Below are 27,350 nucleotides of genomic sequence, written 5' to 3'. Positions count from 1 at the left end.
GTCATTTTCCCAGGGACTGGAGATTAGATATAACTTTTGGGGGGACAAAATTTAACCTACCACAGCTACTAATTATGAATGTTTCAAAATAAACCGATCAAACAGATCTACTAACCTTGATTAGATCTATTTCCAGGTTAGTAGAAACCCCATTTCCAGAAGGTTATTAGGGAGGTGTAATATACAGAAGACCACAAACCTGGGTGAGTGCTGACGCCCTGGGAGGACACGCCCATGCCGCGCTCTCTTAATGCTGTCTCGGGACAGGCCTGGGCGACAGAGCGTGGACAGAGTTCCTCTATCTGGATACCTGCTGGAAGCTTCCATCTGCTAAAGCTGAGCTTCTCTAACTCGTGACTTGCTGGGCTGACAGTTACAGCTCCTAGAAGTTCGGGGAACGCGTGGAGGGGAACACTGTTTGGATCTCACTTAGGTGAGACTGGGAAGCTTCAAACAGCCTGGGGAGGTGGGCAGATCATCGCCCTCTGTCTCAGAGATCAGACCCCCTCGAAAAGCCAGCCAGGGCTTCTAGGAAAGGGAGTTCTACAGCTTCCAGGGGGAGACAGGCATGAACTGATAAAGTCTCTGAAATGTCCAGTCCCCTTCTGAGGATTGGAGCTCCTCAGGAATACGGTCTGGACAGTCTATTCCCAGATGACCCTGGACGGGAAGGACAGCAGTGTTTTTTCACGGGAAGCCTCTCGTGGGCTCCGACTTGGGGAGACATGGATGGAGCTGGAAGGACAAGCCCCTGACCTGGGGGTGAGGGGGTCTTCCATCTCTGGAGGACCTCGTGTGTTGGATGGGGCGGTCAGCTTTCTGAGTTTTCTCTGGTTCTTTATGGAAGCCAGCCTGGAGGGGGCGGGGCTACAGCGCAGAGCGCCTGCATCCAGGCTGGCGTAGGACACAGCTCGTATCTGCAGGAGCTGCAGTGTTTTCATCTATGAACAGTTGGTGCACCTGGACCCTGCCTTTTTCCTGGTGTGGGATTCAGGGAAAGAAGGATGGAAAGCGCTTTAAGTGGTGCCTGGTATGGACTCCGGGCCCCTTTCTGGAAAGGTATTAGAAAGGCAACAAGATATAGTCAGATGTTAAAAAGGCATTAAGTCTTTTCTTTTCTTTTTTTAAAACGGTATTTATTTTTTAAAGTAATTTATTTATTTTATTTATTTTTGGCTGTGTTGGGTCTTCGTTGCTGTGCGCAGGCTTTCTCTAGTTGCGGCGAGCGGGGGATACTCTTTGTTGCGGTGCATGGGCTTCTCATTGTGGTGGCTTCTCTTGTTGTGGAGCACGGGCTCTAGGCGCACGGGCTTCAGTAGTTGTGGCTCATGGGCTCAGTAGTTGTGGCTCACGGGCTCTAGAGCGCAGGCTCAGTAGTTGTGGCGCACGGGCTTAGTTGCTCCGCGGCATGTGGGATCTTCCCGGACCAGGGCTGGAACCCGTGTCCCCTGCATTGGCAGGCGGATTCTTAACCACTGCGCCACCAGAGAAGTCTCGGCATTAAATCTTTTGTTAACAGGATGGAGTGGAAGTGTGGGCATATTCTTAGGGCTGGAATGATCATTTTAGAGTAGTGATGGGTAGAAGGTAAACCCTCTGGAGCTCCTGCCCGTTGGATTCTAGAAGGGTGCACGTAGTCAGAGCTGAACGACAGAATCCATATTCAGAGAGGTCTTGATCGTTTCGGATCACAGGCCTAAGGACATCAAGTGAACCTCTGCCAGACTAACTGTGGAGTCTTATGGTCAGGGACACATATTAGCGGACAAGCTGCAAGGTAGCAGAGTGAGACCTTCAAAACTGGCCTCCTGCGGAGACCTAGAGATTATTGTTCAAGCATCTCAACCAGCAGCGTGTCAGGCTTGCTAGAAAAGCACAATTCACAGCGTTGCAGGCTGTCCTGGACAAGCACAGCTGGAGGTTTGGAGGAGGGAAGATGTGGGGTGTGTGGTGATGGAAGCCCGTCCTGGAGCAGTGGATGGGACCTGGTCTGGTGGCACCAGGGAAATGCAAGGCCCGGCGATGCAGGTTGAAGGGTCCAGAGCGGGGATAAGGGGCAGAATGTCCCCTGGAGGACCGCGAACCACCCATGGCAGTGTGCACACCTTGGTGACTCAGGAAGGCCCAGCGGGATTGAACTAGAAGAGCTCTGAGTCCCTTCCTTCTGAGATTCAGTTCAGTTACTGCTGGTCCTGGGGGAGCGTTTTTAACAGCAGGTGACCCAGAGGGAGGTCACACAGAGGTTGACTCACAGTGTCATCGCTGGTTCATGGAGGGGCGCCCCCTTTCTCCCCTGGTGTATCTAACATCTGTCCTTCGGACCATTTCCCATGGGTTGAGTTGGGTAGGTATTGAGGGAGCCTGCAGGCATTGGGTGGCCGGTGGAAGACACTGAGGACATTGGCTTTGGACAGCTGGAGGAGTGAACTGCCCAGGTGCCAGGGGCACCGATGGATGGGCCGACCTCCACGGGGCTACCCGTGTGCGAGGCGCTGGTCTGCTGGTGTCCACTTCCCACAGTTGGGACAGATTCTGCGGTGTGGGGAGGAGGGAGGTGTTGAGGTCTGTGGCTCTTGCAGGCATGTTGAGATGGAAATGTGACTTTATTTGGAGGGAAACATATGTAGGTGATAAAAGTGGTCCATGTTGGTGCTGTGATGTGATAGACGCCGGCACCTGCAGCATCTCATGGCTGATGTGATGATGCTGGGTGAAGCCGTTCCCGTAAGGAGCGCCAAGCCTCAGGGGCGATGGTGTCCTCCTTTAAACATTTATCTTTCGCCTTGTCGGACGGGCAAGAAAGAGGGGGGGCCCAGGCCACCACCCGCCTGGGATCTCGGGGCCCTGTGGAGCAGTGTCGCTTCCTGCCTCTTTTAAGTTAAATATTTCAGTGATTGAAGGATATGTGATGATTCTGTGAAGATCTTTGAAGTTCTGGGATTGCACATGGCATTAGCTGAGGGCTCCACATCCTGGCGCTGGCCTAGGGCTGGGGATCAAAGGGATGGAAGAGGCAGCCCTTGCTCCTGGGATGCTTTGCATCCTGGGAGAGCAGGACAGGCGTGCAGGGAAATGTGGTGATTATTCATCCAGCTATAAATGATGACGTGCTTATCATCGTGTTTCCCTTGGAGGCCTTCAGTATTCTGTCAAAGGGGGCAGACGTTTTCTGTGAAGCAACTTGAACTCCCACCCAGGATGTGAGTTCTCCGGCAGTCTTCAGATGCGTGAATCTGAAGTCATTTTATTTGCTCTTAACACTGTGGCATTAATACATGTAAGCCCAGATTTTATATACAGCATGATCCATGATCTCTTAGTCTAAATAAAATTTAGTGTTTTTTTATTGGCCACATCGCATGGCTTGTGTGGAATCTCAGTTCTCTGACCAGGGATTGAACCTGGGCCATAGTAGTGAAAGTCCGGAATCCTAACCACTTGGCCACCAGGGAACTCCTAAAATTTAGTTTTTCATTGCCCCCAAACTCAAAACCAAACAGTGTGGTACTTGCCTTACCGTTTGCCCTTCCATCATCCAAGTTGGAAGTCAGAGGGATGCCTTTGTGTGACAATGCAGAGCTTAGTCGTGACCTTGAGTGTGACAGGCACACTGTTACGGTGGCTCTGTGGCAGACCCCCCACCTTCTGTGAGATGCTGTGCATCACTGATTTGGTTTTTCCTAATCATAGCACTTGGTGTTTAGGATCCAAGCCTGGTAAAATCTGCAGATACCGGAAGATGAGTTTTAACTTTATCTGAAAAAAATCACAGTTACTAACGTGGAGCAATACATCGTAGCAAGACTGGGCAGGTGCTTTAAATCCACATCGAAGCTCTTTAGGGTTTTATTCCTGCTTAACAGATGGGTGTCGACTTTATCTGTTTTCCCACCTGCTATGAGTTGACTTTGGATGTGGCTCAGTGTCATGGCTGGCCAGAGCCTACTTGGAATTTATGGGGTCTTAGTTTTTATTTTTGTCCTGTCTACTTGGTGGAGCCCTCACAGGCATGGGATGACGATACGGATCAGGAAAGGTATGGAACTTTTCTTTTGAAATGTGGACTCTTACGTCGTGGTTATGTGAAAGCTCTTCATTGGGACGTTACCGATTTTCATCTAGAATTTTCTATTGAGAACGTCATGATGTTTGAAGAGCAGTCGTGATATTAACACATTTCATTGGTTTCTGATGATTGAGTGTGTGCCTTTTTTTTTGGCTGCACCTTGCGGCGTGCGGGATATTAGTTCCCCAACCAGGGATTGAACCCGTGCCACCTGCAGTGGAAGTGGGGAGTCTTAACCACTGGACAACCAGGGAAGTCCTGAGCTTGTGGTTTTTATCTAGAAAATCCTCATATGTAGTGGGTTTGTGCAGCCCGTTAGGGCTCTACCACAAACTTGACTGGTGGCCCCCAGAGGGATCCTGGCTGCCTCGCAGATGAGAGGTTCTGCCCAGGACATGCAGACTGGAGGCCGGTTCTTTAACGGGCCAGCAGGGCTCGTCCGGGCCTGGCCAGGCCTCTGCTGCTGCCCCAGCTCATCTCACCACTGCTCTCGAGGGACAGCCAGGCCGAGCCATGTCCTTACGGCTATTGGTCCGTGAAGATGTCTTTTCTTTTACCTGAGTGCACGTTCATTGCCCTGCCCTCCTACTCCTCCTGCCCTCTCCCCTCTGCCCTTTGCCTTGCTTCTCTCTGATCTCCTTCCAGGTTTGGAAGCCCCCTTGGACACTTGCCTTCCACCTGGTTAAGGTGCCCCTACTACGTGCTGCCCACAATGTCCAGCGTAGTAGAGGCCAAGGTCACGGGCTGTGTTGTGACCGACTGATTACTGACCATCTTGGTCCTCAAACTGGAAGCTCCGTCAGGGCAGGGAGGGCCTGTCTTCATACCCCTGGTGTCTGGTGCTGACCTTGGCCCAGCTGGTGTTTCATCAATCTTTGAACAAATGAGGCTGAAATCTTAAAGTTCCGGAAATCTTTTAATGATCTGTGGGAGCGGCATTGCAGAACATTTGAAATTGGGGCCGTCCTAGAAAAGAGTTGGTAAACTTTTTCTGCTGAAGGCCAGAAAGTAAATATTTTAGGCTTTATGCACTGTAACGCCTCTGTTGGCGTCTACTCGTTTTCGCTGTTGTAGCCCCAAAGCAGCCACAGGTGAGGCGTCAAGGCACAAGTGTGCTGTGTTCCAATACAACTTTATTTATGGACACTGGAACTTGAATTCTGGATGATTTTCGCATGTCATGACATATTCTTTTTTAAAAAAATTTTTAACTGAAATATAGTTGATTTACAATGTTGTGTTCTGGTGTACAGCAAAGTGATTCAGTTATATATGTATATATTCTTTTTCAGATTCTTTTCCATTATGGTTTGTTACAAGATATTGAATATAGTTCCCTGTGCTCTATAGTAGGACCTTGTTGTTTACCTGTTTTATATATAGCAGTGTGTATATGTTCATCCCAACCTCCTAATTTATCCCTCCCCCCACAACCTTTCCCCTTTGGTAACCACTAGTCTGTTCTCTATGTCTGTGAGTCTGTTTCTGTTTTGTCAATAAGTTCATTTGTATCATTTTTAAAGATTCCACATATAAGTGATACCATATGATACTTGTCTTTCTCTGTCTGACTTACTTCACTTAGTATGATCATCTCTAGGTCCATCCATGTTGCTGCAAATGGCATTATTTCATTCTTTTTTATGGCTGAGTGGTACTCCATTGTATATATGTACCACATCTTCTTTGTCCATTCATCTGTCATGGACATTTAGGTTGTTTCCATGCCTTGGCACTATTGGGAATAGTGCTGCTGTGAACATAGGGGTGCAGGTATCGTTTTGAATTAGAGTTTTGTCTGGGTATACGCCCAGGAGTGGGATTGCTGGATCATATGGTAACTCTATTTTTAGTTTTTCGAGGAACCTCCGTACTGTTTTCCACAGCGGCTGCACCCATTTACATTCCCATCAACAGTGTAAGAGGGGGTTCCCTTTTCTCCACACCTTCTCCAGCATTTTTAAAAAAATTTATTTATTTAATTTATTTATTTTTGGCTGCGTTGGGCCTTCGTTGCTGCGCGCGAGCTTTCTCTAGTTGCGGTGAGCGGGGGCTACTCTTTGTTGTGGTGCGTGGGCTTCTCATTGCGGTGGCTTCTCTTGTTGTGGAGCATGGGCTCTAGGTGCGTGGCCTTCAGTCGTTGCGGCATGTTGGGCTCAGTAGTTGTGGCTCGCGGGCTTTAGAGCACAGGCTCAGTAGTTGTGGTGCACGGGCTTAGTTGCTCCGCGACATGTGGGATCTTCCCGGACCAGGGCTGGAACCCGTGTCCTCTGCATTGGCAGGCGGATTCTCAACCGCTGTGCCACCAGGGAAGCCCTTGACATATTCTTATTTTGATCTTTTCCCCTATTTAAAAATGTAAAAACCATTTTTGAGCTCACAGCCATACAAAAACTGGTGGCCGACCAGATTTGGGTGGGGCTACAGTTTGCAGACTTCTGGTCTAAGTAGTTACTGTTGATTAGGATTGTGTTCAAAATCTTTCCCGAAAAGGGCAGAATTCCCACTTAAAAAGAATAAAAAACATTAGTGTAAAATCAAAGACAAATGATCAAACCTGTCAGGAGATGTAGATTCCCAAAATTTCCCCTGGTGTACTACCCGTTTACCTTTGTTTTTACATGTTATGTGTATTTTACCCCAATAAATGGATTTTTGATCCATTTTGAGTTGATTTTTGTATGTGGTGTTAGGTAAAGGTCCAGCTTCATTCCTTGGTGTGTGGATATCGTGTTCCCAGCAGCATTGTTGAACAGACTGTCCTTTCTCTGTTGACTGGTTTTGGCTCCCTTGCTAAAAATCACTTGTTCATATATGTGAGAGTTTATTGCTGGGCTTTGTATTCTATCCCGTTGGCCTATATGTGCCTCTTTATGCTGGTACCACACTGTTTTGGTGATTGTAGCTTTGTAGTAGTAAGTTTTGAAATCACAAAGTGTGAGTCTTGCCGCTTTTGTTCATTTTCAAGCTTGTTTTGGTATTCCTTGCATGTACCTGTTTACTTTCGGTGTATTTCTTGGCTGATAGTTTAAAGGATGTCAAAGTTTTTATTTATTTTAATTTAAATGTATTTGTCTTTTAATTTTACCCTGACTGGCAATGGCTTGATTCAGTAATAATATACCTTTAACCTACCAGATCAGTATTCTCTGATAGATGAGTTCAGAGATCTGGATTTGGTGTAGCTGCTTTCATTCTTCCTGGATGCTTTGGTTTGGTATTTGATAATCCTACACGTCATAATATTAGGTCCTTCGGTATTTGGGTCCCTCTCTTGGTGGCTGTAAGTGTAGCACATGCTCGTGAGTGAAGAAGGCTGCCTTATTTGGGCCCTTTGTCCTCTGGGGGTCATGCCCAGAGGCTGGCCTGAGCAGCAGCCTGGGTGAGCTGGTAGCTGGCCCTCACCTTTGGTCAGGGCTGGTGTGGCAGTAGGTCTAGGAGAAGACAGATCAGAGGAGAGGCAAGAAGGAGAAGAAAGTGGGCACAGTTTTTTGCTTCCTCCCAAATGACTTTCTAACTTTTGAAAGTCCTACTTGTGTGGCATTGTTGCCTCTGATTTGGACATTTCCTTGTTGTTTCCATAACTGACAAGAAATTGACCCAGTGAATTAGCATGGTCTGTAGGAATGGTGGCAGACCATGGGGCATTTGAGGACTCAGGGACTTGCTTTGCTTCGTAATTTAGATTAATTTGTTGGGAGTTGATTGAGGATGATGCGGAATAAACTAGCCCTAGGAAGGGGGAGATCCATGCCACCATTCTGCTTATACTTTCAAACCAGGGTGATTTTCCAAGTTAGATAACACAGGGAATCTGGGACATTTTACACTTAATGTAATTTTTCAAAGTACCTGTACAAGCTTCACTGCAAATAACTCAGGGTTCGGACTTTTGTAGTTGGCCAGAGTTTATGTAATTAGTTTATCAAGTAAAATTTGAATCGTATTGACAAGAACTGGAGTTGTGATAACAAACAGTAATTGCTGACTCTTTATCTTATCAGGGAAATCAAAAGTGTCTATTGAATTATAGTGACTCTATTATGTTGCTCTGTGAACTCACCAAGATAATTCTTTTGGGGGTGATTAAATGCAATCATGAAACCCTATATATGAGAAAGCAAACAGATAAACAACCAAAGTAATTATCAGCTGTATATTTACATTTTTCCATCACAATATTTCAAGGACCTGCTGGTCCAGAGTAATCTCTTAGGTCTTTGGAAGGATATTCTTCATAATGTTGTTTGATGGTTTATCTGCCCTGAGATCTGACCAGAGGGCGTTTCCGCAGCTTAACCTCCTAGAAACTGTTTGGAGCTTCATGTTTTTATTGGTACCAGAGAGGAAGAGAAAGTTTGATGGTGTGTGTTCTGTGGTTATGAAAGGATGCTGCATGCACTGTATAAAGAAGCCCTGAACAGAATTCGAAAGGGATTACCTTTTGTGGATAGATTGCACATACCTATATCTTGATGACATTTTTCACTTTATGGTGCTAGTTTGGACTCTAGTTGTTCTTTAAAACACAAACAGGGGCTTCCCTGGTGGCGCAGTGGTTGAGAATCTGCCTGCCAATGCAGGGGACACGGGTTTGAGCCCTGGTCTGGGAAGATCCCACATGCCGCGGAGTGACTAGGCCCGTGAGCCACAATTGCTGAGCCTGCGCGTCTGGAGCCCGTGTTCCACAAGAGAGGCCACGACAGTGAGAGGCCCGCGCACCGCGATGAAGAGTGGCCCCCGCTTGCCGCAGCTGGAGAAAGCCCTCACACAGAAACGAAGACCCAACACAGCAATCAATCAATCAATCAATCAATAATCACATAAAACAAAATCAGTCAAACCAACAACAACAAAAAAATCTAGCAAAATCAGAGTCAAACAGAATGTGTGGATTTTACCTGTCTGAATATAATTGCCTTTCCTGGAAAACTCTCTCCTTTCTCAGTGCCTTTGCAGGTGGGGTGCTAAGAGTTCAAAATCTCATGTGAAGGTGCTTCTGGTGGTTCTCTGCATGTCTTTTAAGCTGCTTTGTTTGAGTGTTTAGATGTGAGTGCTAAGTTCACGCATCGTCCGGGACCTCCTGAGTCCCAGGAATGGGCACAAGGATTGGTGGGCCCAGTCTCTCTCCTTAGTTTGTTTGCAGTGGAGCGAAGCTCACTTTTCATTTCCGGTTGAAGGGGTACGCAGGTTGCTTGCTGTTACAGTGGAAATAAATCTTGGAAGACCTACAAGCATTGGGATCTGAGAGCAATGGATGAATCTGCTCCTTATTTCTGATTGGCAGGAAGTTGCCTTAATGGAATGAGCTGGCCTCCAGGGGTCAGCCATCTCTGGGAACCTGGGACCTATGATGAAGCAGAGACGTAACATCCTGCTTGTTTTTCCTGTAAATACACTCAGCATTACAAAAATTCATTAAAAGATAACCACGATCTGTCCTTTTGGGAAGCTTGTAATAGAAAGCAAGGGATAGCTGATGATTCCTCTGGCTGGGTATGTATGTATGTATGTATGTATGTATGTATGTATGTATGTATTTATGGCTGCGTTGGGTCTTCGTTGCTGCGCACAGACTTTCTCTAGTTGCGGTGAGCGGGGGGCTACTCTTCACTGTGTTGCGCAGGCTTCTCATTGCGGTGGCTTCTCTTGTTGCGGAGCACGGGCTCTAGGAGCACGGGCGTCAGTAGTTGCAGCATGTGGGCTCAGTAGTTGTGGCTCACGGGCTCTAGAGCGCAGGCTCAGTAGTTGTGGCGCACGGGCTTAGTTGCTTCACAGCATGTGGGATCTTCCCGGACCAGGGACTGAACCCGTGTCCCGTACATTGGCAGGTGGATTCTTAACCACCACGCCACCAGGGAAGTCCTGGGTGTTTATTTACAAGGTGTTTCTTTCCAGAAAATACTTAAATAGATTATGTGTTTTACAACCTCAATATGGATTTTTTCAGTTTTCATGAGCACTTGTGATTTTAATTACTATCCTAAAAAATACTCACTTCCTTTCCTTTTTCAACTAGAAATGATCATTAAAAACGAACAAACAAAGGGTTTAAGACCTTCTTTGAACCTGACTTTCTTACTTTCTTTAAAGGGCTAGTTTTTCTGTGGTTGGAAGCACAGACTCTGGAGCCAGACTCCCCGGGGTCAAACCCCAGCTCTGCCGCTGCTAGCTGGGTGACCTTAGTTAGGCCAGTCAGCCTCTGCATGCCTCAGTTTTTTTCTCTGCAAATGAGTTAGTTAAATTCATATATTCAGTAAATAATTACCAAATGCTTACAAAATGTCAGTCACTGGGCTGGGCCCTGGGATACAATGTGGACCAAGATAGATACGGGGGGTGGCAAGTAAGTCGGCAACCACAAGGCAGAGGGGTGAACGGTGGGAGGGAGAAGGGACTATCAAGGAAGGCTTCCTGAAAGAGGTGACATCCTAGTGGGTGATTTGAAGAATAGGTATGAATTAATGAGATGAAGAAGGGCAGGCAGGAGTAGCATAAATATATCTGAAGGCCCAGCGGCACGAGAGTGCATGGGACGTTGACGTTGAGTCTGAAACCTTTTGGGTGGAGGATGGATTGATGTCCTGGCTGAGGTCGGATAACTAAGCTGGGTCTTTGCAAGCCTCACTGAGGAATCTGACTTTATCCCCAGATCAGTGAGTAGTGACTAAGGGGTTTAAAGCCAGAGGGTAATGTCGTCAGATTTTGTTCTAGAAAGATCCCGTAAGCAGTGGTTGGAAGAGCAGGAAAGCGGGAGGAGAGGAGGTGGGGGATGAGGAGGCTGTGGCAGCCATCCGGGTGAGAGGTGACGGTGGCCTGGGCGAGGGCGACGACGCAGTAGAAGTTGGGAGAAGCGGATGCATTGGAGGAACGTGAGGAGGGTAAGTAATGCAAGGTTGTGCCTGATTGGTTGGGGGCGGGGGCCGGATGGGTGGCTCTGCTGGTGACTGGGTGGGTGGTCCTGGGCAAGGACGGACTCGGTGACGGGCATTCAGGAGGTCTCTGCTGACTCCTACGGTGAGCATCTGCTCAGTTTGGAAGGGCTGAGTGCCAAGTGTCTCTGGGACACCCAGACTCTGCCGGAGTCACCGGGCACCGTTGATGGAGTTGGGAGTCATCACATGGATAGTGAGATGGGGACAGAAGCCGGAGCTGACTTAGGCACAGGAAGAGGAGAAGCAGTGGCTCAGGCCACAGGGCCCCAGGAGCATCGGGGGTAAGGACTGAAGAGGGGGAAACCTGGAGAGTAGAGGCCCAGGAGGAAGTGGTCGGGAAGGCAGAGGTGGAGAGTGTCAGTGGCTGGGATGTCTGTGACCCCGAGGGACGAGGTCCAGGGGCGCGGTGGCTGGAGGCTGAGCGGGCAGGAGAGCCAAGGACGTGGCTGGAGAGAGGTACACGTGTCTGGAGAGCTTCGGGGCTGGAGGCTGTTGGGAAGCAGAGGACTGAGGCAGCTCTGCCAGTGATCCTCTGTGCCAGGTAGCAACCGCTGCGTAACAAACTATACCAAACCTTGGCGGCTTTAGATACTGTTGGTTATCTCAGTTTCCGTGGGTCAGGAATGTGGCTTTGCAGGGTCCTCCAGCTCAGGCTGTCTCGTGAGGCTGCAGGTCAGGCCCAGGGCCTCTCCGGGTTCAGCCGGGGTGGGACCTGCTTCCAAGCGCCCACAGTTGTTGTGGGCAGGGATCCCTCAGCGGCTGTTAGCTGGAGGCCCTTGTCACGTGGGCTTCTCCATAGGGCAGCTCAGACACGGCAGTTGCTTTTATCAGAATGAGTAATCAGAGAGAGAGACGACAGACAGACAGACACACACCCAGCTAGAGAGACGGAAGCCCGAGTCCTTTTGTAACCTAATCACAGAAGTGACGTCCATCGCCTGCTGTGTTTCATTGGCTGGAAGTCAGTCACTAGGTCCAGCTGACACTGACAGGGAGGGGACCACGCGGGTGTGGCCAGCAGGAGGCGGGATCGTGGTGGCCATCTCGGAAGTCTGTTCGTCCCAGTCTCTGAGGTTTGTGTCCTCCCTTTTGTGGGTCCTGGCGACCTGCCCCCCCCCAGGCTGTCACGGCGCCCAGCACATGCCCTGCACACACCATGATGACTGTGCAGGAAGCGTTAGCTCCCTGTCGGGGTCCTTGTAGGAAGGACCTGAAGGTTGAAGGGAGGTGCCCCCTTGGAAACAGAAAAGATTACATCGTAGAAAAAAATTGTTTTATAACATATCATACGTTGAGTGCGGTTATATTCGGGGCGAGGGGAGGGGTACTCCTCGTCTTCGTGAGGCACAGGGGAAGGCCGTCCTTGCTGTTGGGGGTGTTTTAGCGGAGCAGGTCACCTGTCCTGTCCTGTGGGAAGCAACCTGCAGGGTGCGCTGGGAGGGAGGAGGTGCTTCCTGGGTCCTTGTCGCCTGAGGCTGACGGGGTGAGATGTTCCCTGGGCCCGGAGTCCTTGAGCATATTCTCCAGACCCTGGTTTGGGTGCTTTGGGGCAACTCAACTCGTCTCTGTCATTATACTGCCAATAAATAAAACTTTATTTGCAAAATCAGGCACCAGGCCAGACTGGCCTGTGGGTTAGGCTTGCTGACTCCTGATCTACGGAATGAGAAAATAAGATGCCGCAAGTGCTTTTCACCGATGGTTGTCAATACTCATTTCAAGTTTTATGTTGTGTTTTATTATCCTTGTTAAAATTTGCGCTCGGGGTTGGTGGAGATCATATGGACACTTTTGAGAGGCTCTGGGGAGTGGTGGTTAGGGCTTTGCTTTCCTGACACTGCCGTTTCTAAGCTGTGGGACTGCAGACAAATTACTTAACCTCTCTGGGTTTGTTTTAAAAATTGAGCTCAGTTCTCTCCCTCTCCTCCCCCTCCCTCCCTCCCCTCTCCTCTCCTCTCTCCTTCTCTCTCACTTCCTCTTGGCCCATGCTTGGACTTTCTCTTGCCTTGGGAATCTGTAGAAGTTAGAATTTCCTTGGTGAAAAAGGAAATTCCCTTGGTTACTCTCTGTCAGGAGTACTCCCGTTTCTAAGCTGGTACCTTAGAAGCAGAGCCTGAGGACGGGATTCTGGTCAAGCGGCTGAGTGAGGATGCTCTCAGGAGAGGCCTGAAGGTCAACAGGGAAGCAGACAGGACAGGTGAAGAAACTCCCAGTGTCAAGAGTACCGCTATCTGATCCTCCTGAGGCACGGGGCCTGGCCTTCTGTGTTGTGATGTCAGCCTGTCCCTGGTTGGGGTCAGCCTGGGTGGAACGTCCTAGGTGTTTTCTGGCAAGGTGCCCCGCAGAGCAGCAGGCAGCCTTTGGGAGGGGCGCCCTGCATCCTGAGCACTGATAGCCCCCACCTGAGTGGCCGGGGATCTGGTACCTGAGGTACCCGGGTCTCTATAACCTCCCCTCCCCTCCCCGACCCTGTGCCTCTGCCCCGTGTACATCCCGCCAGGCTCCAGGGTGGGGACCACCCGGCCACGGGACGGCCCTGTACTCTTGCCCATCGTGCGGGGGAACCCACTGTGCTTCACGAGAAGGTGAGGCAGGAGCCCAGGTCCCTACACACATATGTATTGGCTAAGGTTATTTTTATTTACAAATTTTGAAAAGCATACATGTTTTGCATGGGTCAGATTTAGAAGAGTGACAAATGCACACAAGGTGACAGTGGATGTTAGACAAGACATTCATTTACAAGCCCATCCCACGCAGCTGCCTAAAGGTGGTGCCATCGGTACTTCCCTGGCAGTCCAGTGGTAAAGAATCCTCCCTGCAATGCAGGGGACGCCGGTTTGATCCCCAGTTGGGGAACTAAGATCCCACATGCCACGGGGCAACTAAGCCTGCGTGGCCACAACTACTGAGCCCTAGCGCCTCAACTAGAGAGCCTGCGTGCCGCAACTACAGAGCCCGCGCGCTCTGGAGCTCCCGCACCACAACTAGAGAGAAGCCCACGCGCCGCGACCAAAGATCCCTCACGCTGCGACAAAGACCAGACGCAGCCAAAAAAAAAAAAAAAAAAAAAAAAGATAAATAAATAAGAGCACTTCAAAAAAAAAAAGGCGGTGCCGCCTATTGAAAAGTATAACTATCCAAAGAAAGATTGCAAGCGTTGACTCTAAGATTCTTACAATACTGGAAGGGAAGAAGAAGTGAAAGCCTCCAGCATAACTCAGGATTTGAGTGGAAAATAGTTTGCCACAGATATGCTCCCTTCCTTGGAATAATTAAAACTGTTAAAAAAAGAAGAGGCTTATAAGTCTATTTATCTAGGGTAGCACTGCTGCTTATTAAAGATGAAACGGTCTCCAACCTTCCCTAGCTTAAACACTAAAAAAAAAAATATATATAAATTTTATATTTAGTATAGATTTATTATATCTAGTATTAAAAACTGAAAAGTGTGTATAAACTATATATACACGTTAAACCTTTCCTACCTGCCGCAGCGTCAAGGATGATGCCCTGGAGACTGGGAGAGGGCCCTCCAGTACCAGAGATGGAGCAAGAAGATTCCAGTGCCCGGCTCTGAGGGCCAGCACACTGGACCAGAGGCCCCGTTTCCCCGGAGTCTTAACCTCTTAAGCCACCTGTGATTCCTGCATCCAGCTATTCAGCTACGATTAACCCCAAACTTCCTGCCCCTGCAAGTGTATCAGGTCCTCTGGTCCTTTGATATTCCATCCTCTCCCTCACAAGGGACCCTTGCCCCTGTCCGCCGTCCTGACGTGGAGGCTGTGTGCCTGTGTGGCTTGTGTCTCCGCACCTGGTCGTCAGAGCGGCTGAGGCATTGCTGGCGCCGGCGGGAAGCACACCCAGCCGGTGTGCTCGCCAGAACCCCTGACCCTCACCCAGGCCTCCCTCCCACATATGCCCTTCGGCCCTGACCCTTGTGCAGTCAACAACCTAGCAACTGCACAAGGCGGTCCTGAATAGGTAGGTGGGTGAGGAATGTTCCTATGATGGGATCCATCCTTGCAAACCCCTCCTCTCCCCAGACCATCGGTGCTCCCGTTTTACTTCAGAGGAGCAGGGCAGAACTGGGACACGGATGGATCTCTCTGTGTGATGAGAGCGTGGGGTATTGAATGTCTTTTTTGTGCAATAACCATAAATTCATGTTAGGAAAATGTAGCAGTTTGACGGATGCGGGAAGGATCTGGAGGGGAAAGTATTACTAGAGAATATTTCACCTAAAAAGGACTTGGTGACAAGGTTTGCTTGTGACAGTCTTTGTGTGATATTAGATGATATTATGTGTGACTTTTGTTTTGACATCTTTCCGCCTGGTTTTATGAGAGCTATTCAGGGAGCGCCAGAGGGAGAGTAGCCAGGGCGGAAGAGCCGTGTCCAGGGGCCCGTGTGGGTGGTCCTTCTTTAGAACGTCACCTGGATGTTTTGTAGCAACACACACGCCAGCGTCTGACTCCTGGCTCCAAAACGCAGTGTTCCCCTCCTTCTAGCTCTGTGACTTTGAGCAGGCAGCTTAACAGCTCTGTGCCTCTGTTTCTTTACCTGTGAAATGGGAATGGTAGTAGTAATACCTCCCTTGTCAAGTCTTGAGGTAATTGTATTAGGTCATCCTTGAGAGACTGTTCCATGGTCATGGTTGAATAGCTCTCATTACAGTTTTTGCTGGTTGTGTCATTTGGACACCTGGTTTCCCATCACGGGTCTGTGGCAGGGTGTGTATCAGTCACGGCTCCATTTTTGGCTGGAGGGAGACTGTGTGAGATGGGGAGCCCTTCAGGGTGGAGGAATCTTGTCTCGTTCGCCTTGTGAGTCTCCACCTGCCCCATGGTGCTCACCTGGCACCTTGGGTGGTAAACATTCCTCGTTTGCTGGACGGGCTGATAGTCTTCAGGGTTCTGGTGAGTGCTTGCTTGCAGGGCAAGCTTAGCCAGGTGTGACATGGGGAGGAAGTTTCTCCTCTAGACTAGGGTTCTGTTCGTGGGATTAATGGAATTGTTATTTCATGATGTCTTAACGGCATTCTGGAGTAAGGGACGTGGGGCCTTTGATGCTGTCCCCTATTGTCCCTTGGAAGCACAGTGCGGCTGGCTATAGAGCAGGCGCTCCACAGCCCTTGTTTGTGAAGCCGCAGCATAGTTGCTCTTTGTTTGAACAGCCAGGGAGGGCGTTCTCCCAGCCAGAGGTCACATGATGCCCGTGGTGGTCAGTTACGCAGCACACCCTCCTTCCCTGTTCTTTGCTCAGAGCTTTATATGAAGAAATGGGGACGCAGTTAGTACCCATATCTTAGTGTGGGGTGAAGTGAGGAAGTACGTGGAGTCTTTTTAAAACTAATTAATTAATTAATTAATTTTTGGCTGTGTTGGGTCTTTGTTGCTGTGCGCGGGCTTTTCTCTAGTTGTGGCAAGCGGGGGCTACTCTTCCTTGCGGTGCGCAGGCTTCTCATTGCGGTGGCTTCTCTTGCTGCAGAGCACGGGCTCTAGGTGTGTGGGCTTCAGTAGTTGTGGCACGCGGGCTCAGTAGTTGTGGCACGCGGGCTCAGTAGTTGTGGCTCGCGGGCTCTAGAGCGCAGGCTCAATAGTTGTGGCTTGCGGGCTCTAGAGCGCAGGCTCAGTAGTTGTGGCTCGCGGGCTCTAGAGCGCAGGCTCAGTAGTTGTGGCGCACGGGCTTAGTTGCTCTGCGGCATGTGGGATCTTCCCGGACCAGGGCTCGAACCCGTGTCCCCTGCATTGGCAGGCGGATTCTTAACCACTGCGCCACCAGGGAGGTCCAGTACGTGGCGTCTTAAATGGAGTGTCTGGTGTTAGTAAGTGCAGAGTGAAGCTTAGCTATGATGGTTACCATGATGGTGGTGGAGGTGGTGATGGTGGTAGTGTTGGTGGTGCTGGTGTGTTGGTGTCGGTATTGTTAGTGATGATGGTTGTGGTGCTGGTGGTATTGGTGTGTTGTTGGTGATGATCATGGTGCTGGTGAGCCCCCAATCTTTCTCACTGGAAGCCTTTGCAGCAAAGCCCTCATGGGAACAGGATGCTAGGATATACCTCATTGGCAGTTGGGATTTTTCCTGGGAGACTGCTTTGGTGGAGGAAGTATTTTGGGGTTGGTGGGTGTTGTGGTTTCTCGGGGGTCAGGCGTGGTATTATCTAGAGCCTGCTGTGGTGAGCGACAGGGAACAACAGGGAATTGCAGGGAAATGAGTGTTTTCTGATGTCAGATGTGATGGAGCTGTAAAAGTTAAAAATGAAACAAGTAGAAATGGCGGGGAGATGTTCAGTTTTTTGTTCAGTGCATTATAAAAAAATACTGAGTGGATCCTGTCTGTTGAGTGTAGTGGCGGACACACTGTTGCGTGCGTATCCTGGGATGGATTCTCTCCTGCCTTCCCTTTATCTTCTTCTGCTCTTGTCCTGTTCAGCAGCAACTCTATAAGCAAGCATATAGGTTTTTATAGCCTCTTGCTAAGTATTGCTCATCTCTTGCTAAGTGTTTCTACCATGGTGCAAAAGCAATTTTATTATGTGAGGCCGTATTTTTCTAGTCAATTGAAATGACTATTAAAATATAACATCGCAGTCAGGCTCTCAGGAGCTCTGCTGGAGAAGCACTGCCTTTGCAAAATGGGGCAGCTTCGTCCTGGAAAAAGAACCCTCCTTGGGAGCCAGAGCCAGACTCACAAGCCTGAAACATGCACAGTGACACAAGACCTTGCACTTACTTCTTTTTCTTTCTTTTTTAAAAAGATTATGGTAAAAAGGTGCACACCATAAAATTGATGAATTTAGCCATTTTTAGGTGTCATTTAGTGGCATTAAGTACATCCACACCGCTGTGCAACCACCATCCCCATCTATCTCCAGAACTTTTCCATCTTCCCAAATTGAAACTCTGTACCTATTAAGCTACAACTCCCCCTGCTCCCCAGCCCCTGGAAACCACCATTCTACTGTCTCTCTGAGTTTGACTACTCCGGGAACACGCATATAAGTGGGATCAGACAATGTTTGTCCTTTTGTGACTGGTTTATTTCACTTAGCATAGTGTCCTCAGGGGTCATCCATGTCATCTCAGGTGTCAGAATTCCCTTCCTTTTTGAGGCTGAATCATATCCCATTGGATGGATGGGCCACATTTTGCTTATCTGCTCGTCCATTGATGGCCACTTGGGCTTCTTGCACCTCTTGGCTATTGTGAATACTGCTGCTATGAACATGGCTATACAAATACCTGTTCAAGTCCCTGCTTTCAGTTCTTCTGGATATATTCCCAGAAGTGGAATTGCTGGGTCAGGTGTTAATCATATATTTAATTTTTCAAGGGACCGTGAAAACTTTTCCACGTTAGCTGCATCATTTTATATTCCCACCAGCAGTGCACAGGGGACCCAGTCTCCTTACCAACACTTGCCTTTTTTTTTTTTAAAGGTAATAGCCATCCTAATTGTCTTAAAATGTTTAATCATTTTTGAATAAGGGACTTCACACTTTTCTTTGCATTGGGCTCTGAAAAGTATGTAGCCAGTTCTGCTGGGAAGGCACCCTGCCTCGGCCTTGCTGGGTGGGACTTACAGCCACGTTCAAGAGCATGAAGGTCTGGCCAGGTGTGGGCTTAGCAACCTGATGGGGAGGACAGAGGCTTGTGCTGTCTGGGCCTAAAGCAGCTCCTGGCAGGCGGGTCTGGGGCAGAGGAGAGCTCTGAGCAGTGAATGGGCGGGCAGGGGAGACCCTCCCCATGTGCACTGGTTTGTTTCCTGCCTCGTCTTGGATCTGCAGTCCTGCCTGCGGGTCCACGTCACATAAGGTCTGTGAGCACATGCTGGGGTCTGCTTTGTGAAAGGCAGCCCACCTGTAAACACCCCTCAGTGAACATGCTGCCTTCTCCCCCTCTGTGCACTGTTCATGGAGGGCAAATGGGTCAAGTGATTAAGGGAAGATTGGTCTTGTGTCCTCGGGGGACTTGAACCTCACACTTGATGGCTTCGGCTGGAGGAAGGCCTTTGGATCAGATTCATCTACACACCTGAGAAGACAGACACGAGAGGCAGGTGGCCCAGGTCTGGCCAAGTCAGGACCCTCGGCTCCCTCCTTCAAGGCAGTGCTGGGACACTCTCCACTCAGGCCTCTTCTTCTCGACGAGGGGCAACACAAGGGTGACCAGTGAGGGGCTGGGTTGCCGGGCAGCGTCTTTTCCACACCCAGAGCCAAGGGAGACCTGCTCAGTCTTGCTGCCCCTCAGAGCCCGTCCAGGGCGTGTGGTTTGCTAATGGGCCTGAGTGTGCAGGTGCCCTGGGCAGCATCATTGGCACCATTTGCCCAAGTGAACCTGTGCTTATTCTGAGCGTGTGGTCAGACCTCCAGGACACGCCTCCCTGCTGAGGCTGTTAGAACGGAGGTGTTAGAAGCTGGCTGTGCCGGCTAAGACCCCAGTCTGGTCCTTAGTTTCTAATGTGAAATAAATGCAGACAAAACTGCAGTGTTTTCCAACGGATTTGGGATTCAGGTAGTAGTTTTGCCGCCTTGAAAACCTGTGTTGATTTGTTAAATGATTCACTCAATCAACATTGGTGTCACTCTGGGCGCCAGGCAGTGGGAAGCGAGGATGCAGAGATGGAACTGATGCAGGGCAGGTGTGGCAGGAGTTGGAGAGCAGAGAGGTAAAGGGATAAACGGTCCTATGGTGTTGTAGAAGAACTGCTCATGGAATGGGAGACCAGAGGAGGGGGCCCTTCTTCAGGCTCCCCGTGACAAGCATTTACTGGATACCTGCTAAGTGATACGGGCTTCCTGCAGTGAGTAGCAAACGGGCGGTTTTCTGATGGCGTTTCGTCAGGGTGGGCAGAGGGCACTCTTGAGCTCCTGTGAGGGGCGCTTAACTCCCTCATTGGGTGAGAAGTGACGGGGAAGCTTTCCTTACGTGTGATGGATGAAGTGGAGGGCCAAGCCAGGTGAAGAGGGGGAAGAAAGGGCATTCCAGACAGAAGTAGGCTTTGGGACAAAGTTCTGGGGTGGGGTGAGGGCTGTAGTGACCCTGTGGTACGGTGACCTGGGAACACCTCTGCTTACATTTGCACAATGGCAAAGGCTTCCCCCAGGTTGACTGCTAGCTTTATTTGTGATATTATTATTTTTGGCCATGAAGAAAAACAAGTTAGCCTTCTGGAATGTTCCTTTTGTCTTTCCCCTTTATTCATCACTGCTAATATTAGATTTGAAAAAACGAGAGGAGAAGGCATGGCCTCATTCTGCAAAACCAATCAAAGCTTAAGCCCAGTAAGAGGAATTGGGGCTTGTGTCAAAGAGACCTTATCGTTGAGAATCACAGGTAAACAGGACTAAGCTCAATTTTGTCACTGCTCTCCTTGTTTATGGTGTGTCCTCGGTGGAGGGGACCTGGCTCATTTCTGTCTCCCCAGGTCCCCAGGCCTGTGTGTGTTTTCACTGTGCCCTTTAGGTAGAACCAGTTTGACCAGTGGGAGGAAGTTGCAAGTCCTGGCCAGGTCTGTAGCAGAGAAATAAGACGTGCGTCAAATCAGACAAACACTGGAGGGGTCCAGGCTCCTGTCTTCCCCATCGGGAATCTCACTAGACCAGCCCCTGGTTGTCCAGTGCCCTGGGCTCACATCCCACGTGGCTGGTGGGTCTGCAGTGCCGTCTTCAGGGAGCCTCATGGTGTTTGCCCAGCCCTATCGGGTGAGGTCACTGTAAGGTCTCTACGGCTGGGGTGGGAGTGGGGTGGTGGAGGGGGTATGGGGTGGGTAAGAGCCGAGTTGTTACACTGGCATATATTTTCCCAAATTGCAGTAACCTTTCTGCCTGAAGAAGGATGATTAGAGAGTTTAGATCTCTCCCCAATCTCTTCTCTGCATCTCTTTGTTGCTGAGCAAAATGAAATGCAAAAAGAGATAATATTCAGGTCAGCTAAATCTTTTCTGGTTTGTGGGTGGATTTGCAAAGACCATCAATAATGAAGTCAGTGGTCTTCTCCCCTTGCACTGACTTTATGAAAGACGAAAGTGTTGAAAAGTGGACTCATTTTTCGTGTCACGGAAAAGCAATAAAGCCCAAACTCATCCACAAGCAGTATATTTCCTAAGAAACCTGCATATTTGGGGCACTGCGACCCTTTGGACGAGATAGAAATGAGATAGTTTCTGCCTCGCTGTGGATAAGGCTACAATGATACTTTATTCTAAAGAAAGATATTAAAATATCTTTGAATTGTGTTTGTCAGTTCAGTGAGAATTTGACAGAAGACTCTTTTATGTATTTCTTTTCACGATCTTATCTTTGCCATCCCTCACACCTGTTTCCATACAAAAGGCAAAAAGAGATAATGAATAACCAAAGACGGTTCCTTTATCTTGCTATGCCCCTGCACCATTTCTTTAATTATTTGCATGAATTCCGTGATTCTAATATCCAACATTGCATGAAATCTTGCCGCAGGGAATTTTATTGGCAGAGAAAACAATCTCTCTATTCCTAGGAAGGAAAGAGATGAACCCCAGAGAAGTAACTTTGTGACTTTGAAAGTGGTATCCTTTTCAGAAATGTGGGTATTCTGTCAGACCCACACTCATGCATGCAGCTGGAGGTATTTTTTGACCTTGAGTCCATCACATCTAGTTTTCCTATATTTCTCCTTCTGGTTTGAACCTGATGTTTTGAACCAGGTAAGGGAAGCTGCTACACCCACTGGGAGTTTGTATGTTTCGCAGCTCACAGAAATGGGGGATGCTGGGTCCACTGGGAATTTTCCTCATTTACTTTAGCAATCTTTATTCATTGCATCTTTTTTTATTATTATGGTAAAATAGACATAGCATACATTTACCACTTTTACCATTTTTAGGTGTACGGTTCTGTGGCATTAAGCACATGCACATTGTTGTGCAGCCATCACCCCCTTCCATCTTCAGAACTTTGTCATCTTCCCCAACTGAAACCCTCCACCCATTACACACTAACTCCCCATTCCCCTCCTCCTCAGCCCTTGGCAACCACCATCCTACTTTCTGTCTCTATGAATTTTAAGAATTCTAGGCACATCACAGAAGAAGAATTATAGAATATCTGGTCTTTTGTGTGTGGCTTACTTCACTTAGCATAGTGTCTTCAAGGTATCCTGTGTCAGCATTTTCCGCCTTTTTAAGCCTGAATAATATTCCATTGTATGTATAGACCACATTTGATCTGCTGATGGACTCTTGGGTTGCTTCCACATTTTGGCTATTGTGAATAATGCTGCTGTGAACATGGCCGTACAAATATCTGTTCAAGTCCCTGCTTTCAGTTCTTTTGGCTATATACCCAGAAGTGTAACTGCTGGATCATATGGTAATTCTAAGTTTAATGTTTTGAGGAAACATTAAACTGTTTTCCACAGTGGCTGTACCATTTTACGTTCCCACCAGCAATATTATAAAGTTTCCAATTTTTCCACATCTTGGCCAATACTTTTTCTTTTCTATTAAAAAAAAAAATGCCATCCTAGTGGATGTGAAGTGATATCTTGTAGTTTTTAAAAATTTATTTATTTAATTAATTTATTTTTGGCTGTGTTGGCTCTTCGTTGCTATCTCGTAGTTTTTGATTTGACTAGTGATGTTGAGCATTTTTTCATGTGCTTATTGGCCATTTGTGTATCTTCTTTGGAGAAATGTTTATTCAAGACCTTTGTCCATTTTTGAATTACGTTGTTTTTTATTATCGAATTGTAGGAATTCCTTATATATTTTGGTTATCAATTCTTGATCAGATACAGGATTTGTAAATATTTTCTCCCATTCTGTGGGTTGCTTTTTCATTCTTTTGATAGTTTCCTTTGGATGCACAAAAGGTTTTAATTTTGATGAAGTCCACATCTATTTTTTTGTCATTGTTGTTGCTGCCAGTGCTTTTGGTGTCATAGCCAAGAAATTTCTGCCTAATCCAGTGCCGTGAAGTTTTTCTCGTGTGTTTTCTTCTAAGAGCTTTGTAGTTTTATTAGCTTTTATGTTTACGTCTTCTGTCCATTTTGAGTTACTTTTTGTGAATGATTTTTTATTCTTTCGCATACAGATACCAGTTTTTCCAACACCCCATTTGTTGAAAAGATTGTCTTTTCTCCAGGTCTTGGCACCCCTGTCAAAATAATTTAACCATATATGTGAGAGTTTATTTCTGGGCTCTTTATTCTATCCCATTAGTCTGTATGTCTGTATATACCACACAGTTTTGATTCCCAGAGCTTTGTAGTAAGTGTTGAAATCAGGAAGTGTGAGGCCTCCAACTTTGTTCTTTTTCAATATTGTTTTGACTATTTGGGCTCCTGTGGGATGGATTTTTCTATTTCTGCAAAAATGTCATTGGGATTTTTTTTTTTTTTTTAAATGGGTGAGTGCTCGCTCTAGAGAAGGGTTTCTTTTATTTATTTATTTTTTGGCCACACCATGTGGCATGTGGGATCTTAGCTCCCTGACCAGGGATCGAACCCGTGCTCCCTTTAGTGGAAGCTTGGAGTCTTAACCACTGGACCACCAGGGAAGTCCCTGTCATTGGGATTTAAAAAAAAAATTTTTTTTATTTATTATTTATTTATTATTTTTATTTTTGGCTGTGTTGGGTCTTCATTTCTGTGCTAGGGCTTTCTCTAGTTGCGGCGAGTGGGGGCCACTCTTCATCGCGGTGCGCGGGCCTCTCACTATCACAGCCTCTCTTGTTGCGGAGCACAGGCTCCAGACGCGCAGGCTCAGTAGTTGTGGCTCACGGGCCTAGTTGCTCCGCGACATGTGGGATCTTCCCAGACCAGGGCTTGAACCCGTGTCCCCTGCATTGGCAGGCAGATTCTCAACCACTGCGCCACCAGGGAAGCCCTGTCATTGGGATTTTAATAGGAATTGCATTGAATCTGTAGATCTCTTTGGGTAGCATTGACATCTTAACAATATTAAGTCTTCCAGTTCATGAACATGAGATGACTTTCCATGTATTTGCATCTTTTAATTTCTTTCAGCACTGGTCTGTTGTTTTCAGTGTGCAAGTCTTTTTGCCTCCTTAGTTAAGTTTGTTCCTAAGTATTTTACTTTTTATTTGTTTTATCTGTAAAAAATATTAGAGACAACACTTGTAGCAGCATCCTTAGGACCAGGCTCTAAGAATCTTCCTTCCCTTCCCTTCCCTTCCCTATCCTGTTCCTTTTCCTTCCTTCCACCTACGTTAGAGTTCCTGCTTCCCTTCCCTTCCCTTCTTCCCTATCCTGTTCCTTTTCCTTCCTTCCGTCCACGTTAGAGTTCCTGCTGTGAGCCAGGTACTGTTAGGTGCTGGGCAAAAGTAAGGCTGATGGTGAAAGCGGCGCTGAGAAGTCATCATGGCTCAGGCCTCTGGGAGGCTCTACCCTTGCCCCAAAATCAGAGAGGTGGAAGGACTGGGCTGTGGGTCATAGAAGCTGGTAATTGAGTGGGTGCCAGTCTCTTTTTTACAATAAACTTTAGGAAGCCCAGCCTCTAGCTCTGATGTAAGGTGGGAGCTGCTCCCTGCCCAGAGTCAAGTTCAAAGGTTGTACGTAAGTGTTCTGATTCTTTCTACACTGTTTTTCCTGAATGGGTCCAGTATGTGAAAAGGTTGTTCCTTAGAGACCAGGCTGCGGGGTGACTTTACTCCCTGGGGCTGCATTGTGCTCAGCCCATCTCTGCAGCACCAGCACCAGCCCATTGCTGGACCAGAGCAGGAGCCAGATAGAGGCTTGGGAAACACTGTATGTCTGTGGTTGGCATGGACTAGATAAACATGTGTTGGGCTTGTGAAACTCGAGGAGAGCAAGACAGACAGCCCCTTAGAAGGAGGCCCTGTGGGGGGCACAGCCAGGGTCCATGCCCCGTCCCTTTAAGGACACGGTCTGCATTTTCCCCAGCCCTGCGAAGATGCCTGCTGTTGAACATTTTTTCCCCACTGAGGGCAAGACAAAGGGAATGAGATCACAGAGCCATTAATTTTCACAAATTGACTTTCTAAAAGAATTAATTAACTTTTAAATTGCTACTTGAAATCCTGAAGTCATGTTTCAGGGGGACAGTGTGTGGAATAGGGAGAGAAGCTCGGAGCTGAGCAGATTTTGAGAAGTGATGTGTGGTCAAGCCCATGCCTTTGGTGCGTTAAGGAGGCTTTGAACCCGAGCACTGATGGTGGATTATCTCATTAGATGGAAGAAACCCAAAGCAGAGCTGGGAAAGCTAATATTGTGTCTCTCTTTCTTATTGATTGAATAAGTCTCGGGCTCCTGGATCTGTCTGTAGAGGTCAAGATCATTTTGAAAAGGAACACATGATACAGTGTTTGCTTTCACTCTGTTGCAAACCTCACAAGAAGGAATACTTTGTGGTCTGGTTAAATGCAGTGAATTTTTGTTGAGTGCCTGCAAGGCATGGTGTTAGCTACTGTGGAAAATCCAGTGATTAACAAATGTTTACTTTCCCCAAGGAGTTGGGTCTGGAGGAAGAGACAGATATAGATAAGTAACCCTCCAAGGCCGTGGAGTGTCAAGGAGCTCATAGGAAAGTTGGGAAGCAAGCAATTAATTCAGGTGTGCGTGTACCTTTTTTTGTTCCGGGGGAAAACGTCAGAATTCAGTAAGGATCTGGAAAAAGATGTGAAGTTAAAGGCAGCCCTTGTAGACAAGTGGGGTCTTCAGAGGGAGTGGGGAGAGGGGCATTCCTAGTGGCAGGAGCAGCTTGTGATAGGCCTGGGGTGGGGGGAGGTGGAGCTGGGGGAGGTGGAGCTGGAGGAGGGGAGACGAGATTGGAAAGGTGGACTGAAGTCAGATCCCACAGGGCTTTGAATGCTGGGCTGGAGAATTAGCCATTATTCAGAAAGCCAAGAGAAACCACGTCGTGTTTTGGAGTAAGATTTAAGGAAGGTAACTTTGGTGATGGAGAGAAGATTTTATATAGGAAACCAGCTGAACTATTATTTTTCATCTCAATGAGAGATGGTGAAGGCTAGGGTCAGGAAGAGTGGTGTGGTGGAGACAGTCTGGAAGGGACATTCCAGGGTCCCAGGGCTGCTGTCATTTGCTCTGCCTCCTTGAGCAAGTCATGACTCCTCTGGAGGGCTCTGTGTTTTCATCTGTTAAATGGGCTGATGGACTGTAGTGTGTGCCCCGCCCCCCCCGCCAATGTCAGAGTAGTCAAGTAGGTTTTTTTGTTTTTCCCTGAATAGGAGTTACATTTCATTGAATTCTTTTTCTGCACTGATTGGGATGATCATATGCTTTTTTATCATTTACTCTGTTAAAGTGGTGAATTACATTAATCGGTTTTCTGGATGTTAAACCAACCTTGCATTTCTGGAATTACCTCAATTTGGGTTCTTCTGTGTAAGGAATGAGAAATCCATTACCATGATGTTTTAGACACTGGTGGACTTCAGGAATGCCCAGGCATATTTGCCTGTCAGGGATCCAGGCTGGATGTTGTGATCTGTGGGAAGCCATCAGGAGGGCAATGTGAAGCCCAGAGAGGGCGAAGTTTGAGGAAGAGACCCTGCAGGGCTTTGGCGTTCTGGCCTCTCATCCAGGCTGGCCTCTGGCCCTGTGTAGCCCCTCCACTGGCTGCTCATGTATGGCCCGACTCTGAGCTGCTATAAACCCTGATGAGGGAAGTGGGAAAAATTTTATCTTTACCCCCTAGGACTGTCGTGAGGGTTGAATTAGCTGAGCACGTGACGCTCTTAGCCTGCTGGCTAGCCCAGGGAATATGCTCGGTAAATGTCAGCCACTATCATTACCAGCATCGTCACCCTCATCATCATCACTGTCACCGTCATCATCATCTTCATCTGTTGTGTCGTCACCGTCAGTGTTACGAATAATCTTGGTATAAATGGAAGCCCTCCTGTATGATTTACGAGCCACAGTTCTTCCCTTACGTTCCTGGGCAGCCGTTTCTAGGGTGTTGAGGAGACTGAGCAGAGGAGATGACTTTGGCTTTTCAGCATCTCTGATGCATCTGAGCTGTGAGAAGCACTGACCAGAGTGTTTATTTTTTATTTTGGGAAGAAAAGATCCATGTGCTTCCTTTACTCTGTGCTGCTGCCGGCGCTGCCAGAAAAAAGCTACCCCCCATCCCCCCACCCCCAAACACGCCATCCTGGGAAAGAAGCTTTGAGTTGAGTTCATCTCCACATCCTTTCCCATTCCACTTTTCACATGAATAACACGTCAAGCTTGTATGCCGGACTCTGCGGTCCAGGATTGAGAAATTCATGTGAAGGTGCGTTTATACCCAGTGGCGCCGTCTCAAGCCAGGCTATTAAGAAAGGTAAATGGCTTTGAGGAGGAGGAGTTGATTAAGGGTA

At 48.0% G+C, this 27,350-nt stretch overlaps 2 protein-coding genes across 4 annotated transcripts in view; one reads left to right on the top strand and one right to left on the bottom strand.

Moving 5' to 3' along the window:
* The window catches only part of DOCK1 (dedicator of cytokinesis 1), a 534,315-nt gene that overhangs the window by 19,994 nt on the left and 486,971 nt on the right, over positions 1-27,350 (top strand). The window lies entirely within an intron of this gene.
* The window catches only part of INSYN2A (inhibitory synaptic factor 2A), a 248,699-nt gene continuing 221,983 nt past the window's right edge, over positions 635-27,350 (bottom strand). The window contains exon 5 of the transcript XR_014252988.1: positions 635-644. The gene's annotated coding sequence lies outside the window, so the exon portion shown is untranslated. The remainder of the gene's footprint in view (positions 645-27,350) is intronic.

Source organism: Balaenoptera physalus (genome assembly GCF_965194825.1).
Source record: "Balaenoptera physalus genome assembly, chromosome: 14".
Taxonomy (NCBI): Eukaryota; Metazoa; Chordata; class Mammalia; order Artiodactyla; family Balaenopteridae; genus Balaenoptera; species Balaenoptera physalus.
The sequence above is the reverse complement of the archived record's forward strand: the minus strand, read 5'-3'. Positions and strand labels throughout refer to the sequence as shown.